General features: G+C 45.0%; 1 long non-coding RNA gene across 1 annotated transcript in view; it reads left to right on the forward strand.

Annotated features, from left to right (window-relative positions):
- Positions 1 to 1,458: 1,458 nt before the first annotated feature.
- Positions 1,459 to 17,783, forward strand: part of LOC128342522 (uncharacterized) — a 74,681-nt gene continuing 58,356 nt past the window's right edge. The window contains exon 1 of the long non-coding RNA XR_008315041.1: positions 1,459 to 1,562. This is a non-coding gene — a long non-coding RNA (uncharacterized LOC128342522). The remainder of the gene's footprint in view (positions 1,563 to 17,783) is intronic.

A 17,783-nucleotide genomic window follows, 5' to 3' on the forward strand; every position in this document is an offset into this window, starting at 1 on the left:
GCATACCACAGGGGCTTAGAGCAGTGGTCTGGGGGAAGGTAGGCTGAAGCCTGCCTTTCCCCCACCTGCCATTCATGTGCATGCAGAGTCGTGTGAAAAGCTCCACAGTCATATGGCTGCTAAGGGCATTTAATGAGGCTGACAACACAGGAAATAATTGCAGCCATATGGGAGTAGCACATAAGAACTGAATTCCAAATGGTAAGAAGTCAGGTTCTTTAAGCAGGCTTCTGTAGTTGCCTGTTCATCGGTAAAGGTAAAGTGTGCCGTTGAATCAGTGTCGATTCTTGGCGACCACAGAGCCCTGTGATTTTCTTTTGGTAGAATACAGGAGGGGTTTACCATTGCCTCCTCCCGCGCAGTATGAGACGATGCCTTTCAGCATCTTCCTATATTGCTGCTGCCTGATATAGGTGTTTTCCATAGTCTGGGAAACATACCAGTGGGCATTCAAACCAGCAACCTTCTGCTTGTTAGTCAAGCATTTCCCTGCTGCGTTACACTTGCACAAATTCAGCAATACATTAGGCCTTTCTTTCCCAGGATGTTTCCGGTGTAGTCAGCTCATGCAACAATAGTTCCAGAGCTCTTCTCTTTCAGACGTGCTACTAAGGATCTGCCACTCCATACCAGCACCTCATTGGGACTTTGCCAACCCTCACAGACCAGCTCTCAGCCTCTCTCCGTCTCTGTCCCTTTGATTCTCAACTTTTCCAGCTTCTCCTTCCTCTGAAGCTCTCTTCCTCACTTTCCAGGTCAGATATGCCCATCAGAGCAGGAGCTCTTGAAACCTAGGATATTTAGCTCCTAGACTCAGTAGTACATTACACCGGCTTCTCCTGTGGGCAGCAAAGATAGAGGGAGAGGTTCAGTTCTCCAGTTCAGATTTTAATGAGAGCCATGTTCAGGGTTATAAATCTTGCCTCATATTGATCACGTTTTCCTCCATCTCTAGTTTCATTTGGGTTTCACAGAACGTACATAAGACAGATAATTCTTCAGCCTGGATGGATATAACTGTTGGAAAGTTAAAGGACTTTGCGCTGTCTCTTGTCTCAGACGGTGGAGGACAGACTAGTAAGTCAGAGGGCTAGAGGGTCAAGACATTTTTCATCACTTCTCCACTGCTCTGATGCTATCACTTTGAAATGTAGATTGCTAATCTCAGGGGATTCAGGCGCGTAACAATGATAGGGCAAGGGGAGACAGTTGTCTGGGGGCCCCACTGCCTGGAGGGGCACCCCAGGGGCACCTCATGTGACTCCCCATTGCCCCCTGCCCAGCCCCAAGGCCCCTCAGCCACTTGCCCTCTTCGCCGTCTCTCCTGCTTGTTCTGCTGGCCCGCAATTGAAGCAGCAGGCAAGCTGCAAAGAGCTCCTTTTCTCCCGCCTCTCAGCTGATCGGCGGGTGGGCGGGGCTTCCACGGAGGCCTCCGTGTAGGCCGCAGTGAAGCCTGAACTCGAGTAGGGCCCAAGCAAGCCAGGAAGGAGGAGGCAGCCAGAGTGTTCTCTGCAGCAGAAGACCCCTTGCTGCCCTGCTTAACCCAGACCAGCATTTGCCAGGTAGAGTGTGAACTCCTTTTTGTGGTTACCTTTCCCGCCCCGCCCCGCCCCGCCCGCCCCCCCATATATAGGGATCTGCTTGCCATAGGGCTTGGATATGGGGGGCGGGGGAGGGACCGAGAAGTCTCTGAATATTTATTTTGAAACAGCTTGGAAAATTTGCTGACTTAAAAAAAACTATCTAAAAAGTCCTATAAGTGGCTTGTTTCATGGCAGAAAATTGCAAAAACTTCTGGAACAGTATTTTATTAATTTTATTTATTCATTCATTCATTTATAAATGCACTTATGTTCAAGTTGTTTTGCAACCCAGAAGGTCTGAGTGAGAACTGTGAAGCATGTGTGGTGCTTTTATTTTATTTTTCTTGTGTGTGAACTGCTCCCCAATAACTTGCAGGGACTTCAGGGTAAATCTGGCCAACATGTGAATGCAGCACCTCCATTCCAGAGGAGATGTGTCTTAAAGGGCTTTAAAAGCCTCCTGCAATCAAACTTGACTGAATTTGTTCAGAATTCTGAGAAAACAAACATAGGTTCACCCTGCATGGTTGAAAGTCTCCTTTGCTAATCTGCAGCGAGGGGCCCATTTTAATAATTCATCTTTCTAGTGTGTTCTAGGCATTAAAAGTAATACAAATGTATAGTCCTCAATGTATATCACTATATATTGTGACATGTGTGTGTGTATTCAGTGAAATGTATTTGCAGGCAGCATACTTATTTTGGAATATCAGACTTAAATCCTTGGGGGCCTGGGGTGTGCGGAGGCCCTGGACTTTGAGGCGCTGGGGGCCCATTTTAAAATCTTGTCTCTGGGCCCACTCCAACCTTGCTACGCCCCTGAGGGGATTCAATTTCCTTCCTCCTTCTCTCTCTCTCTCTACCTGCCCGCCTACCTTGCAACATGGCAAGTTCCTCTCCCTGCACCATATGTGCAGAGAGCATGCAGAATCCATCTGCATCCAGATAGATAGATAGATTAGAAATCCTAAATCCTCACTTTCCTATCTAGAATGGAGTTCCTTAATAAATGCCTTTTATATTGATTTGAAACTATGAGTTGGCTCCAAGTTACTTTACTCTCAGCACATACGCACGCCTAACTAAATCCGCTGTGTGTTGTGCCTCAGTGCACTCTGCTATATTGAGAAAGGGATTCTCTCACCACAGAGAATTTCCAACAATAACAAGATCTGTTTTGCACCAGGTTGAATAGTTCTAAGACTAAAAAGCTCTATAGAATACCATCTTTTATAAACAAGGGTTTAAATAAGTGCTTAAGTATCAATGTAATACAATTGCACAATCAACAGGAAGAATGAGGCAAACAGGAAAGAGAGACAAGAAGATTCTAGAAAAACTGACTAGCTAGAATATAAGCCTGGCATATCTCAGGGAATGACAAATGGGAAGAAAGAATTTATCCAAATATGCTTTGAAACATGATCAGAATGTAGACTAATTAGTTTGCTTTTCTCTTTAAAACATCACATGTTCTTTTGTGCCCATAATTAACCCTAATAGGTCTGGATGTCATCTAAACAGAACATTTGCAGACGTTACTTACCACAGATATATGAGGAGATGTGTTACTGAGATCAGTGGCGTGTTTAGGCACAGGCCACAGGGCAGGGGTATGTGGCCTCCTGCCTCTTGGAGGCCCCCCCCCAAAGAGTCTAGGGGCCCTCCCCAGTTTCTCGCAGAGGTGGTAGCCTTTGTTGCCGCTGCTGCCACTACTACACTGAACGCTGCTGTGTCTCTGTCCTTGCTGTGGGTGTGAAGGGGACACCTGAGACCCAACAGAGATGAGGTAGTGGTGTGTGGTGGAGGGAAGTTGGAGTGATGGGTTGGGGCTCCACTGCGGGTGGGGAAAATGCAGGGATCACCCTGACAAGGTAAGCACAGGCGCGATGAGGAGAAAGCGTCTGGTGGGGAGTGGCTCCACCCCCTTACCTGCCGCCGGAGCTCCTCTAGCCCCCCTCCCCACACCTGCCTCCTTGGGGTTCCCACATTGATCTTCGCTCTCTGCCAACTGCCTGCATCATGCCTCCATATCTTCCCTTCTAGTGTTGCTTCTGACTGGTTCTCCTTTTCCTTTCCCCTTGGTTTGCTTTCCCCCAATTTGATCTCTTTCTCTCCATCCATCAACGTCTCCTGCTGCAGCCCGGCCCCTGTGGTTGTTTGTCCTCCTCTTGCCCATGTTTCCTTTCCTTGGTGCTTCAGATGCTGCCCAGGTGACAGGACAGTGATCTATGGTCAGTGTCCCATTGTGTGCACCAGGGGCTCTCTGTGCCAGTGACTGCAATTCCTTTTATTATGGATGTTGGAGATTGGGTGCTGATGGAGGTCATCTTCAATTTCATCTGCTCCAGTCTTTTTTATTGCCTTCTCGTGGGAGGCGGGCAGGGGTGGAACAGAACAGAGCAGCTTGGGGGCTGGCGAGAGGGCACTTTACCAGTGCTGGTGGTGGTGGCTCCTCTAAACCTCTGTGTCCCACCGCCAGCATCATGGCCCATGCAGCAGCAACATGGTTCTGGCTTCTGCGCATGCGCCTCTGCCACACGAGAGCCCCTCGGACCATCTAACTGGGTCAAGCACCGGTCAGTTGGACCAAACCAGTTCACAGACTTGCAGTTGGGTTCAAATTCAGTCTGAACTTGAACTGAACCAGACAAACACAAAATGTTTCTGTGCACACCCCTACTAGGCATACCTAGTGCCTAGGGTACCAGTTCTTGGAGGTCACCACAGCTCCCTGGGTGGAAGTAAAGTGGGTAGGGACAGCCTCCTAGCTGGTCTCTGGCTTGCTTTCCTCCCCCACTTAGCGTACTCTGTCCCTGCCCCCTCCCTGCCTCTCTCTGCTCTGTTTCTGCTGTAGCTGTAGCTGTAGCCCAGTAGAAATCATGCAACTGCATGCACAGAGCCCTTATTACTATGTGCTGCTACACTGCAGTGTGACCCATTAGAAGTGTTTACACATGCCCGGGGGTGCAGGCATTACTCAAGCCACCGGCATCTCCTTTTGCAATATGTCAGCTGGTGAAACTAAGGGGACCCCAGTAATATGAGATAGCCATAAAGAACTAAAATCCTAGATCGTTTCCAGTTAGCCACACAGCAGCTAAAGAGCAGCAACCCATGTGATCACAACAGGTGCCTAGCGAGGGGATGGTGGACTCATGTTCACCCCTCTCCCTGGCAGCCCCTTGTGTGCACCAGCCACACCCCCTGCATGTGACATCACACACGGGGGGCGTGACCAACATTCAGAAGGGCCCGTGTGCGGCCCTCTTCACCTGGCTTCATTACTGGCTGGGTGTTTTCTTTGCCCTCTCCCTCACTCAGAGCAAGAGAGAGAATGAAGAAAATATCCCAACTGGCAATAAGGGCGGCTGGGAAATGAGGGGACGGGGGCAAGTCAGGAACTTCTCAGGAGCTGGGTTCTTTGAACCCGTCCACCTAATTATAGGTCTGCTCCTGGATCACAATGCAATCAACCCTAGTACTTCAGCTCATCATGGAATCCATGATATCAGTACCTGTGGTGGAAAGGAGTGTCCACATCCTTCCGAATATTTCATGGCTTATAAATTAGCACAAACATCACATATAATTAAAGACCAAATACCACAAGATAAGTGTTGTGTCTGACTTAGCTCTAATAGAATAGGACTTGAAATTCTAGCAAGCCAGAGGTTGCCAGTTCAAATCCCCGCTGGTCACCTATATTAGGCAGCAGCGATATAGGAAGATGCTGAGAGGCATGCTCTCATACTGCGCGGGAGATGGCAATGGTAAACCCCTCCTGTATTCTACCAAAGACAACCACAGGGCTCTGTGGTCGCCAGACCAACTCAACGGCACAACTTTATTGTTTGAATTATGCACTGCTATTGATTTCTCTGGATGAGCATGTATTTGGACTATGGGAAAATCAAGCACGTTTATCACAAAGGCTGCAGGGGGCAAAAGCCAGGAATTTGAGAACTGACAGAACTTTTTTTGCTGGGCTTGCTGAGCAGGGGTGCCTAAAACACGCAGCATTATGTTCATTTCCCAGAAGCTTTACTCTTAGATCTGTAAGTTTTTTAAACTTCCACTGGAGTCATCAAGATGCCAATTTCCTTCAGTGATCCACTTGAAAGGATAATGCATTCCTTATAAAAGCATTGAGTCATGAACTTCTCTCGGTAACCCCAGACACAAAGCAGTTGAGAAAATGCTTAATCCCTTTATACATGTAACATTGAATGGAGTAGAATTAAGTGCACATGTGCAGTTGAATGCATGGTAACAGAACATGAGTACCTTACTAGGGAAGAGCCCAGTTTCTTGGAACTTGTGACTCTTTTCTATCAACTTCACTGGCTACCAGTCCACTTCTGGAGACAGTTCAAGGTACTGGTTATCACTTGTAGATGCCTAAATAATCTGGGATCAGGACACTTAAAAGCACCTTGAAATCTTCTCCTATAGGATCCTGTCCATCATCTTGGGTCAAGTGAAGAGGCCCCTTTGAGTGTCCCATTTGAGGTATGATTGGCAAGAACACATGGAAGAACTTTCTCTGTTGTGGTGGCACCCAGAGGAACTCTCTGCCTCAGGAAAACTACCTGACCCTGACTAGGGGTGTGCACAAATGGTTCATTGCCAAACCAACTCGCCTCCAACTGGGCCAGTTTGGCGTTTTGATCGCAGACCAAACTGGGTGTGGTTCGGTTCATGATCAAACGAACCAAACCAGGCCCGGCTCAGGAGAACCAGTTCGGCAACGAACATGAGGCCAGGTGGGGGCAGCGAGAGAGGTAGTAAGATCTGTGTATTCTGCATGGTTTAGGAAACCACCCATGCAGCTGCAGAGCAATTCCAGCCTCATTCATCTATGCTCGTTTACCTGGGAGAAAGCCCCAGAGGACTCAGTGGGGTTTCCTTGTGAGTAGACACACATAGGCTGGGCAATGGTCGGGGGATGAGGGGACAAAGACAGCAGACAAGCTATACACATGCACAGAATGGTTCATTTAGGGCTTTAAAGGTTAAAACTAGCACTTTGAACTGGGCCCAGAAATGCACTGGGAACCACTGCAGCTGACAGAGCACTTGGGTAATATGATCAAAATGTCCAGTCCCTTTTAATAATCTTACAGCCCTATTTTGTACCAACTGCAGTTTTCTGGACCATTTTCAAAGGTAGCCCCACTTACAATACATTGCAGTAATCTAAGCAAGAGGTTACCAGAGCCAGAGTAACTGTGGCCAAGCTAATTTGACCCTTATTTCTCAGTTCACACACTGCATTCACTCATGCAATGGGACTTCCAGGGTGATTCACAAGAGCGAGAAAAAAAATCATTTAAAGTAGACCTTTCTCTTGCATTGTCTGCAGTCTAAAGGCCTGTGAAATCTGCTGCAACAGAAATAACTGGTAGCAATAAACTGTTAATAATCCAAAGAACCTAATTAGAAGAAATCAGCTAAAGTAAGATAAAGGGTGAATAGTTGTCTGGGAAATCACAGCACATAGTAAAACTTATCATATATGTGTACACATGCAAACAAGGTCTCCTTTAAAAGCAGTGAGAAAGAATTAGCTCATCATTACATCCAGGAAATTCCAATGGCTTAATTAATTTTTGCTGATTCTTGGCTTAGTTCTTTTTTTAAAAATATTTTTTTTGTTACTGTTCGTAAGAAGAATGATACAGCCTAGGCAAAATAGAACATAGGCAAAATGATGATGCTGATAATTTATAATAAATAGAACCTAAAAAAACAACAAAGAACCTAGGCAAAAAAAAAATAGAACCTAGGTAAAAACAGGGAAGATAATAGAAAAAAAATAGAACCTAGGTAAAATAATTAAATAATAATAATAAATAATAATAATAATAATAATAATAATAATAATAATAATTGTTGTTGTTAATAACAACAACAACAATAACCAGGAAAACCTGGGTAGCTTTTCCTCTTACCTTGCTTCCACTTCTACCCAGCTTTTCCTCCTACCTTGCTTCCACACAACCAAATATTGGGCATGCACACAGCTCCCAAACCCAGCTAGAACACAGTTTTTCGATTGTGTGAATGATCTTATTGAAGAACAACGCTTTAGATTATGCTTTAGAAACTGCAGCCAAATTATGGTGCAGCCAAAAATCTCCAGTTGTGGCTAATGATGTAGCAATCATTTAATGGCTAGGACTACAGAGACAGCAGTTATTTTTTTAAAAAGTGCATCAGTCAACAAAAGTGAACAGCTGTTTTAGCATAATTCATATCCAAGCACTTCAGCCTGAGAAAGAAGGCAGCTGTGTGGTCTAAAAAAACTTCAGTGCAAGGTGAAGGTGAACGTTTTCTAAGGAAATTCCTGACCCTGTTCTGCCCAAATCCCTTGCTATTTATTTTTTTAAAGATCTCTTAAAGGCACAATTGAGAGAATTCTTCTATCTTCTCTGGAGCAGGAATTCTGTGGCCAGAGAGTGTCAAAAGTGGCACTCTCCCTGCCCACCTACAAGGTCAGTGTGTGAAAAGCAGGAACCTCTCTGTAATACTAGCCATTCAACGGGTTTCTGTTAACCACAGTTGGGGGTTTCTGGCCACACTATCATAACAGATCATAGCCTGAGATGAAGCAACTACAAACGACTGGAACAGCCAAGCAAAGTATTGACTAAACAAACCGTCATGCATCAGAGTTATGCATTGGTCATGTTCTTTTCTTCTCGAGTCCTACATTTCCATTCAGCTGTGACCACATTCTCCTTTGTCTCACATTTTTCCCCACCTACCCTTCAACAATCAGTTTATCTGTTTCTCTGTGTCTCAGAGAGACTTGACCCCCAAAATATGCTGTGTAACAACATACAGGCCTGGGATATGATCTTTTAACAAAAACAGAGGAAGTGGGAAGTCACACTCTGGACTTATTCATGCTCATTGAGGTTTTTCTATGTTTTATGGCTTCTTGGTTTTGACTTCTGAACATGTGGCTAGCAACATTGCAGCCCTTGTTCCTGAGACAACCTAGCAAGGAAGAGGAATGTTACCTCAAAGGAGAACTATGTTCAACCGTGGACAGTTGGGTTAGATACAATGAAGATTAGGAAATTAAAAAGGGGGTAGTTTTGTCTGCTTGAGTCGTCAAATGTTTCAATTGTTGCAGAGTTTTCTCACCATCTTCTGTCTTCTGCTTTCTTGGACATTTTTGCTCCAATATTGTACATGGCATTTGTTCCTGCTAACTGAGCAAAGAGGCACCTTTTAAACTGGTGATTCTCTTTATTTAGCGGGGGGGGGGAGCAAATGGCCCTATCCATCCCCTAGACAGCATCCCTCCAGTGGCTGTTGCTGGTGTCTATCTTACATTTCTTTTTTTTTAAGATCATGAGCCCTTTGGGGACAGGGAGCTATTTTATGTATTTATTTATATCTGTGTAAACCGCTTTGGGAATTTTTGTTGAAAAGCAGTCTATAAATATTCTTTGTCATCATAGTTGCCGTACTGACCAGAACTTTGGAAGAGACAGCTGGAGTCTTCCTAACTGGTGATCTGTAAGGCCTGTTATTATAGCATTATTTCATCTGTTTTCAACCATTTGCTTTATGGAGTTAACTACTTATCTTAAGTAGATAGCCTTTGTCCAGTCTACAAACTGGGTTAGTGGTACTCCACACTGCTATATTCAAGCCTAGATTGAGACAGCAGAGAATACTTTGATCTGGATTAATGCTTGAGCTGATTTTTAGCTGTGAGATAATACCTACTGATGGACTTTGGATGGCCATCCTCTAATCCCGGAATGTGTGTTCTCTATAACCCAGGGTCCCTAAGGGCAATTGCTGGTATTGTGTGGTGAGAACTGCAGAAGCAATCTGAGACACTCTGGTGTAAAACAATTTATTTGCAGGCCCAGCCCACCTGCTAAGTGAAGTAGGTGGCCACCTAGGAGCTGGCCCAGCTTCAGGAAGGAGGAGGCGGTGGACTGACCCGGTCACAGGAAGGAGGAGGAGGTGGCAGGCTGGCCCAGCCGCAGGGAGGAGGTGGCTGCTGCCGGGAGGTGGCGGTCAGGCCGGAGGAGGTGTGAGGATGCACAGGGAGGCTGCTCCTAATGCAGCCGGAGGCTTCCTCACTACGACAGCACATACATGCAGGGAGAGGTGATTTTTGCTGGTCTTCCCTGCCTACAGGGAAGAGGTCTCTCAATAGCTACTAGTTTGTGGGCTATAGGCCACCTCTAGCCTCAAAGGCAGGATGTCTCTGAATACCATTTGCAGGGGAGTAACAGCGGGAGCGAGGGCATGCCCTCAACTCCTGCCTGTAGGCTTCCAGTGACATCTGGTGGGCCACTGTGTGAAACAGGATGCTGGACTAGATGGGCCTTGGGCCTGATCCAGCAGGGCTGTTCTTATGTTCAAGGACTTGATATTGCCTGCCATTCACAGTGGCCAAAGTTAGACACCCTTCTGTGTCTATTTTGTACTTGAAGAGGGCTATGAGGGCTGAGCATTAGACTTGCCACCTGTTCCATGTTTCATGGAACTGTTCCTTATATAGGATTAAAATGTAGTGTTCCTTTTCCAGGTAATAAGGAATGCAGCCCCATTAGAAGTTATTCAAACTAAATTTCTAAGAACGGTCCTCTAGGTATCTAAAGGTGTCGAGTGTTGCTAGGGTAGAGGGCCCCCATGTTTGCCCCTCTCCCTGGTGTCCCCTGGGAGTGAGGGAGATAATGAACAAAATAGGGAAGAGTGGAACTGGGGGCCCCTCAGCAGCTGGAGGGCCTAGGTTATTTGAACCCATCTGCTCAATTATAGCTACACCCATGAAAGCTGTATCTAATTCTTCCCTTAGCCTGGAGGCAGGGGTGAACAAGGTGGAGTCCAGAGTGTGGACGGCAGTATTTAAGTATGGGATAAGACTCAATTGTCATCCAAGTGGCTTGGCTTCTCTAGTTTTGGAGGACCAGACCCACTCAAAGTGGTTGTTGAAGCTGAAAGGAAAACATTTTGATGCTTAGAGTCTCTTCTGAACTTTTAATGGCTAAAGGGCATGAACAGGCTCTTTGAATTTTGGAGCAGCATATTCTAGATCTTGAAATGCAGGAGGAGAGAAGAAGTAAACTTTCCACTTGCATTATGAATTGGTGGGGGCCCCTTCTCTATCACCAGCAAGTTATTTTTCCAACTTGACATGCCCAACACGTCAGGGAGCTTTTCCCCTGGCCTGTCTCAATGGTTTTCCATTGGCATGGCTGGAGGGCAGATACAAAGAGATACCTTACCATATGCGCAGGTGCCCCTGTGATTCAGGAGAAGTGGAAGATGTGGTGCATACTTTATTTCACTATGTTTTCAATAGCACTGCACCTGTGTTCCCTCTAATTTTTTTTCATCAGTGAGCGGAATGAAGTTGGTTCTGGGCCACAGTATCAAGGCAGTGTACGCACATGTGCATGATTATGTGCCACTATAGATACAAAACACGCACACACTAAATATGGAAGGAAAGAAGTGTATTTTACAATTTTATTCTATTTATAATATAAAATATTATATTATATTTATTATATTTATAAAATTGGATTGATAGCTTTATAGTGCCAAACTAAGTATGCTCGCTCTGGGAGCTCTTAAAATTCCATAAAGACGACATTTAGTTTGTGTGAGCTTTTCTGAAAGTAACATCTTGATATGGTGATTGGTTTTGACCTATCTTGGAACCATACCACCCTTTAATCCAGGAAAAAGCCTGGGTAAAAAAATTGGGGGACTGGAAAAGGCATTGCCCTGATCCTGAACACTTCACATGAGCAGCCAGGGTGGGGAGGAAGGAGAGGGAAAGGAAGGAGTGGGGGGAACGGAAGGAACAGCTCATCAATGGCTTGAGGGCCATTGAGGCTTGAGGGCTGGAGGAAAGAGCTCCACAAGGGTTTGACACCCCTGGGCAAGAGCCTATTGGATATGGCAACAGGCACGCATATGCCCTGATGCCATTATCAAGGTGCATGCGTGCCTGTCTCCATTTTAAGTGGGCACCTTGCCACGGCCTGAGAATTGGTTCTCTTGTTTGTACGAGAGAACCAATTTTCCTGCTCCGGCTACAGCAAGAGTTACTGCAACAAAGGCAATGGAAGCAGAGAAAAGGCAGCAGTGGGGACAGGAAAAGGCAGCACAAGCAGCAGGGTGATGACACTGCACGACTGTTTAAAAGAGCTGCATGGGGTGCTGGAGTTTTGTGGGGGGGGTGCTGCTGCACACCTCACAGGGAACACAGCACCCTACTCAGTAAATTGGTTTTACCTCTTTTAACTGTTTTACTGGGTGTCAGACTCGCAGGGGACAGGGTGGGCTCCTAGCTCTTCTTGAACTCCAGAATGACTGCGTAAGCACCAAAACAAAAAACAAAACAAAAAGGTCAGCCTCAGGAACAGCTGGGGGAGGAGGTTAGTTTGTTACCTGAGTCCTCTTCCTGGCTGCCTACTTTCAGCCAGTTCCCTCTCCTGGAGAACTCCTGGCAGCCATACTCAGAAACCCCGCCCCTTCCTCATTGTCAGCTGCCTTGTCTTTAAATACCCCAGGGCAGAGCTGACAGGACAACGCCTACTTCCCGCCCCCTTCCTGACCTTGCTTCCTGTTTCCTGCCTCACCCAACCTACCTGTCTCCCTGGAGCTGTTTCCTGCCGCTCTCCCTGCCTTGTCCTCTCAACCTCACTGAGATCCAACCAGCGTGGGCCCTTCTCATCCCTACTGCCCTCTGAAAGGAACGAAAGCCTCAGAGGAAAAAATGCCACGTCCTTTTCCAGATTCCACACAGGCCACCCAAGCAACCAGGTAACATGGCATCCCGACACTAGCAAAATCCTTAGAATTTTATGTAACATATCTTTTTGCTGATAAGAGTGCTTCTGTTACTTTCTGTGTTGATAAATGATACACGATTGTGTATAGAATCCATCAAGTAATGGTTAAGTCTCCCACAATTGGTTAGATAAAGACATTTACCTTTTTAGGTGAACTGTTCGTTATCTAAATGCGGTTAGTTTGATAGATTGACTGTACTGACTGGTATGCTTGCTATGAACTGTAATCGTATGAACTGTTTCTGGTCAAGTACCATGATAAAGATCTATCTATCCATAAGGAATGCAGAATGTTCCGTTTTGGGGGCCTTGGGGCTTGGCCCTGGCCTCTAACTGCAGTGGACAGCACACACAAAGACGAGACATTGTGGGCTTCCAGAAAGCAGTCTTCAGCTCTGTGGGCCAGATAGCAGACTGCAATGTGAAAAGAACTACAAGTCCCATGAAGATTTGGAACCAAAACTTCATTCTTGCTCTAGCAAGCAATGGCTGGGAAACTAAGCCTTATGGAGCAGAGCAGCTGCACCAGTACGATATGGCTTATTCTGAGAATCAACCTCCCCGCCCCACTCGTTTAGAACACCTTTGGGCTGCCTATTGTCATCAGGGCATTGTCCTCCACTAAGCCGCCAGCAAAAAAAAGGACAGGTGAATGCAGAAATATCATGAAGAATGGAAACAGGAGTTCTCTTGTTGTTTAAAGTCCATTATAAGTCCATTAAAGTCCAATAATTATTATATTGTTGTTGTTGTTGTTGTTGTTATTGTTTACACAGTCAGACAGGTGTTATTGACTGGTTTGTTTTATCCAGACATCGAGTCCTTCCCAAGGACCTGGGATGGCTGAATTTTATTATCAATGTTGTTGCTGTGATTATTATAGATATTGTCGCAGAATATAGGCTGTTCCCAGTAATGTTGCTTTTTGTAATTGGCTGATGGTGATTTCTGTGGCCCCTATAGTGTTGAGGTGCTCTTCAAGGTCTTTTGGAACTGCACCTAGGGCGCCAGTTACTACTGGGATTATTTTGGTCTTCTCCTGCCACGGCCTTTCAATTTTAATTTGTAGATCTTTGTATTTTGTGATTTTTTCTATTTCTTTTTCTTCTATTTTGCTATCACCTGGCATTGCTATTGCGATTATTTTAACTTGTTTTTCTTTCTTCTCGATTACAGTTATATCTGGTGTATTGTGTGGTGATGATGATGATGATGATGATGATTCTTTCAAAGCTCACTGCAGTTTATGCAACTGAAGCTTCTCAGTTTTGCACAGTGGAATGTATGCTGCGTTGTTTTTAAGTTTTTGTATATGTTTTTATCTGGTTTTATGTTATTGTAAACTGCCCAGAGACGAAAGTTTGGGCCGGTATACAAATTTGATAAATAATAAATAATAAAATAATAATGATAATAATAATAAAAAATAAACAGCATGGAGCTGGGCCTCACATCACAGTGTTTGAATGAGTGACCAAAGTCAAGCTATATTCAAGTTTCTAATTACTGAAGGTTCCTCTGGATGCTACCCATGAATTTCTAGAAACATCTATGTCATTTTATTAGGGCATTATGATGTGTTCCTTATTTTGGAGCTCTTCAGGTGGCAAGCCTACTGAGCACCCAGTCTTGAGTAGCTCACTAGTTTATGGAGCTCCATGGAGCTCTTTCTCCAAGCATCAGAGACCCCAGATCTGCAACCTAGCGATGGTGCAGAAACCAGTAAGTAATAATAAAAAATGGTCATGCTTCACCATAGACCAAGGGGGGGGGGAATGCTGACGGAAATGGTGTGGTGGAAATTACAGTTGCAACCAAGTTGTCCATAGCATTGCTACATATTCAATTAGAAGTAAAATGTTACTTAAGGAGCCCGGATTTCTCATGTATCTCCATAACCAAGGTCTTGAACATATGCAGGCTGTAAGACCAGTGGATCTTTATGCTACTAACAAGCCTCACATCAGTTTCAGCAAGTTGGAAAACAAATGATAATGCCAGGGAAAAGGATAAAATAAAACCATAAAAACTTCAGTGACGTCTTGCCCGAGTTGTATAAACAGTCGAAGACTGGCAGCCAATATGCCAATTTTAACTTTATTACGAAAGACAGAAATAATTGGGTAGCAAAGTTGTCAGTGATCAGGAAGTAAAAAGTGAATCAGAATGTTTACCAGTACAAGCCACAGAAGTGGAATATTTAAGGGTCATATTTCCATCACAAGTTGAGCACAGCCTTGGAGAAACCTTGGTTACTAAGGACATTTTTAAAAAAAAAAGATCAAGAAACATTTCCGTACAAATCAGGAAGCACTGATTTAAAAAATGATATTTACCAAGAGAAGTAGATAATATCCTGCATAACTGCTTTGAGCCGGCTTTTCTAGTAAACCAAGTGGATATTTGTGAATTACAGTATCTTACAGGTATATTGTAAGACATTTGTTGCTATTTCTCTTAGGTTTCTCTCCCTTCTCTGACAGGATAGGCCCAGCAACGTCAATTGATGTACATGGCAAAGTAACAAATACCAGTGCAAACAGCAATATCACACATAGGAGCTGTTCTCACACACAGGCAAAATGGGGCAAAGGAAGCCAAGCCCAGTTTTGCGTGCGTGCAAGAAACACCAGGAGCCATGAGGCTCCCAGCAGTGGCACAGTGGCAAACCCACCAAAGAATCCCACCTATTAGCCAGGGTTAAATTCTCATGTGTCAGTGCCTTGCAGCACCATGTGGCACTGACACAGCAGCAGCCTCCCGACCAGTGCTGGGGGAATCCCCCACAATGCACTGCACACTTGTGCAGTGCCTTATGGGAGTTCCCAGGGGCCAAGGCAATGCATCTTGGCCCCTGACTGTCTGTGCTGCCAGAGGAGGCAGCTACATGTCTGGATGTGTGATCTGCGTGCCCAGCATGGACAGAGGGATCATCTGCAGGGTTCGTAAGCTTTTAAAGGCTTTTCCCCCATGTACCCCGAACTCTTTCCCACTGATCGTAAGAAAGGGCTCATAGAGTCACCCCAAGCAATAGTATGCTGGAGGGGTGAATTGAAATAATGTAAATGAATTAAAATATGTGCTTGATTGCATACATAGCAGCACAGTTGCAAGTACTGTTGAGGCCACACCAATGTAGCAGGCAGTAAAGGTGGTTGACAGGATGGGAGAGAATTTGGAGTGCTCCGGGCTAACTTGGGAACCCCACATGGGGGGATGCAGTTCCCCACCCTTTCTGCATTAGACTCTTAGGACAACTGGGTGTGAAGTCTTGGAGCAATTGCATTATTTCCCACCATTCTCTGATTTTTTGATCCCTGCTCCTTTCCCCTCACTCCATACAAGTGAATGGAGCAAAAATATCATTTCAATTGTATAGAACGTGATAGAAAAGCTGGTACAAAATGTGGCAGCTGAAGTACTAGCTAAAGCCATTTTGGTGGAGCATTTGACTCCCTTTTTGCCACAGCTCCACTGGCTTCTGGTCTGTTTCTGAACCCAGCTTAAGGTGCTGGTTTTATGTTTAATGTCCTAAAGTCCAGGATACTTGAAGAACTGTCTCTTTCTCCATGAGACTGCTCATCTACTCAGCAGTCATCTGAAGAAGCCCCATGCCATATCTCACCAACGCCTGCAATAAGGTTTATTGAGATGCAGGGCAAGGCCTTCTCTGTGGCCACACCTAGACTTTGGAACTCCCTTCTAATGAAGGCCCTTCTTGGCCCCTCTCTGGGGACTTCCTGCTGTTTTGTGAAGACCATTACAAGATCTTCAACACATATATGGCCTGGCCATCTGATTGTTTGAATGCATCCTGGGTGTGATTCTGCTGCTGTGCTGATGTCTCTTGGTCACGATTATATTACTTATGTTAATGTTGACATTGTATGGGTGGACATTGTAAGCCACCTTGAGGTTTGTTTTTTCAATTGAGGATTTTTTTAAAAAAAGGATAATATTTAGATTAACCCTGCACATGCACTGTAAGAAGGGGCAATTTCCTCCAATCTCTCCTTCCCTCTGCAGTCCACTGTACCTCCCAAAAATATGTCCATGGCGGTCATTTCAGGAAGCACAGTGGGCTGCAGTGGGAAGGGGAGATCAGTGAAAATTGCCTATTTTTTTGTAGTGCAGACACAGCATTACACTGAATGTCAGCCAAAGAGCATGGGTATTTTCATTAATTAATAAGTAGATGGAAAAATCAGCAGATATAGCATGATCGTCCCCCCCATCTCAAACTCAATTGTCTGAAGCATTTGGAAGAGGAAGAGCGGGGAAATCCATTCACCACAATTCTTGTCCTATGTCAGACCCCTTTTTCCCATTAAAGAGGAAACAATAACCCCTCACCTTGCATAAGATGCTGAGGCAGTAGATGAGCAAAAACAATGTTCACTTAGAGTGGAAAAACAGCTTGCAACAGACCCGGCTGTGCCAATTTTGCAGTGTTGATGTTATCTGAAATAGCACCCAAACTATCCCAAGTAACTGGAGGTCACACTTGTTCTGTGGGCCTCTTTCTGTCTCTTCCGAGCAATGTGGGTTTCTAAACATAAGGCCATTACTTCAGTGTGGTAAAACGGTTTCATGTGGTTTCTGCTCTGGCAATATCTTCTCAACTGATTTCCCACATGGGACGTCTCTTATATTTCTGCTCTGATCCATTGCCATTTGAGCTGCCATGAGTTTTTATCAGGATGTTCTTCTTTTACAGTTAGCATCTGAAACAGTTTATTACTGACTTGTCAAGCATCACTCCACAAGCAACAGAAGAATTATTTTTCAATTATATACAAAAGCATGCTTTCTTCCTATGGGAGACCAGGATAGAGTCACTTTTCTTGACTTTGGAAGAATTCAAGTATATCACCCACTTGATTTGGAATCCACAGCTGTAACCAGAACCATATTATTTAAACTTGAATGCTCATTTTTGGGCTATTTCCTATGAATTTTCTGATTTTTGTTCCATCTCACAGCACAGTTCCAGCCACAGTTTTCATAAGAGGTCCGCCATGCAAATATGCTGACAAAATAGTGCTGGCAAGAAAACTGCATGCCGGCTGTTCCCGTAATAGGAACTATTACAACGTGACCCTGCTTCACTTCCAAAGAACCCCCTATTCGTCTTAGCCCTCTTCAGACCCACGTCAAATGAGCCTACTTTGCTTCAAACTGAATCCTTTGGCCCCTCGAAGATTTGCTTCACTTAAGGTGTAGCAAGGTTGAAGTGGGCCCTGGGACAAGAAGGGAAGATGGGCCCTTGTGTCCCCTGCCTCCTTCTTCTCTGTCCGCCACACCATGTCTTTGGTGCAGAAGAACTATATGGATACAGTGAAAAACGAGACAGTCCCGG

This window comes from Hemicordylus capensis, chromosome 2, assembly GCF_027244095.1.
Source record: "Hemicordylus capensis ecotype Gifberg chromosome 2, rHemCap1.1.pri, whole genome shotgun sequence".
Lineage (NCBI taxonomy): Eukaryota > Metazoa > Chordata > Lepidosauria > Squamata > Cordylidae > Hemicordylus > Hemicordylus capensis.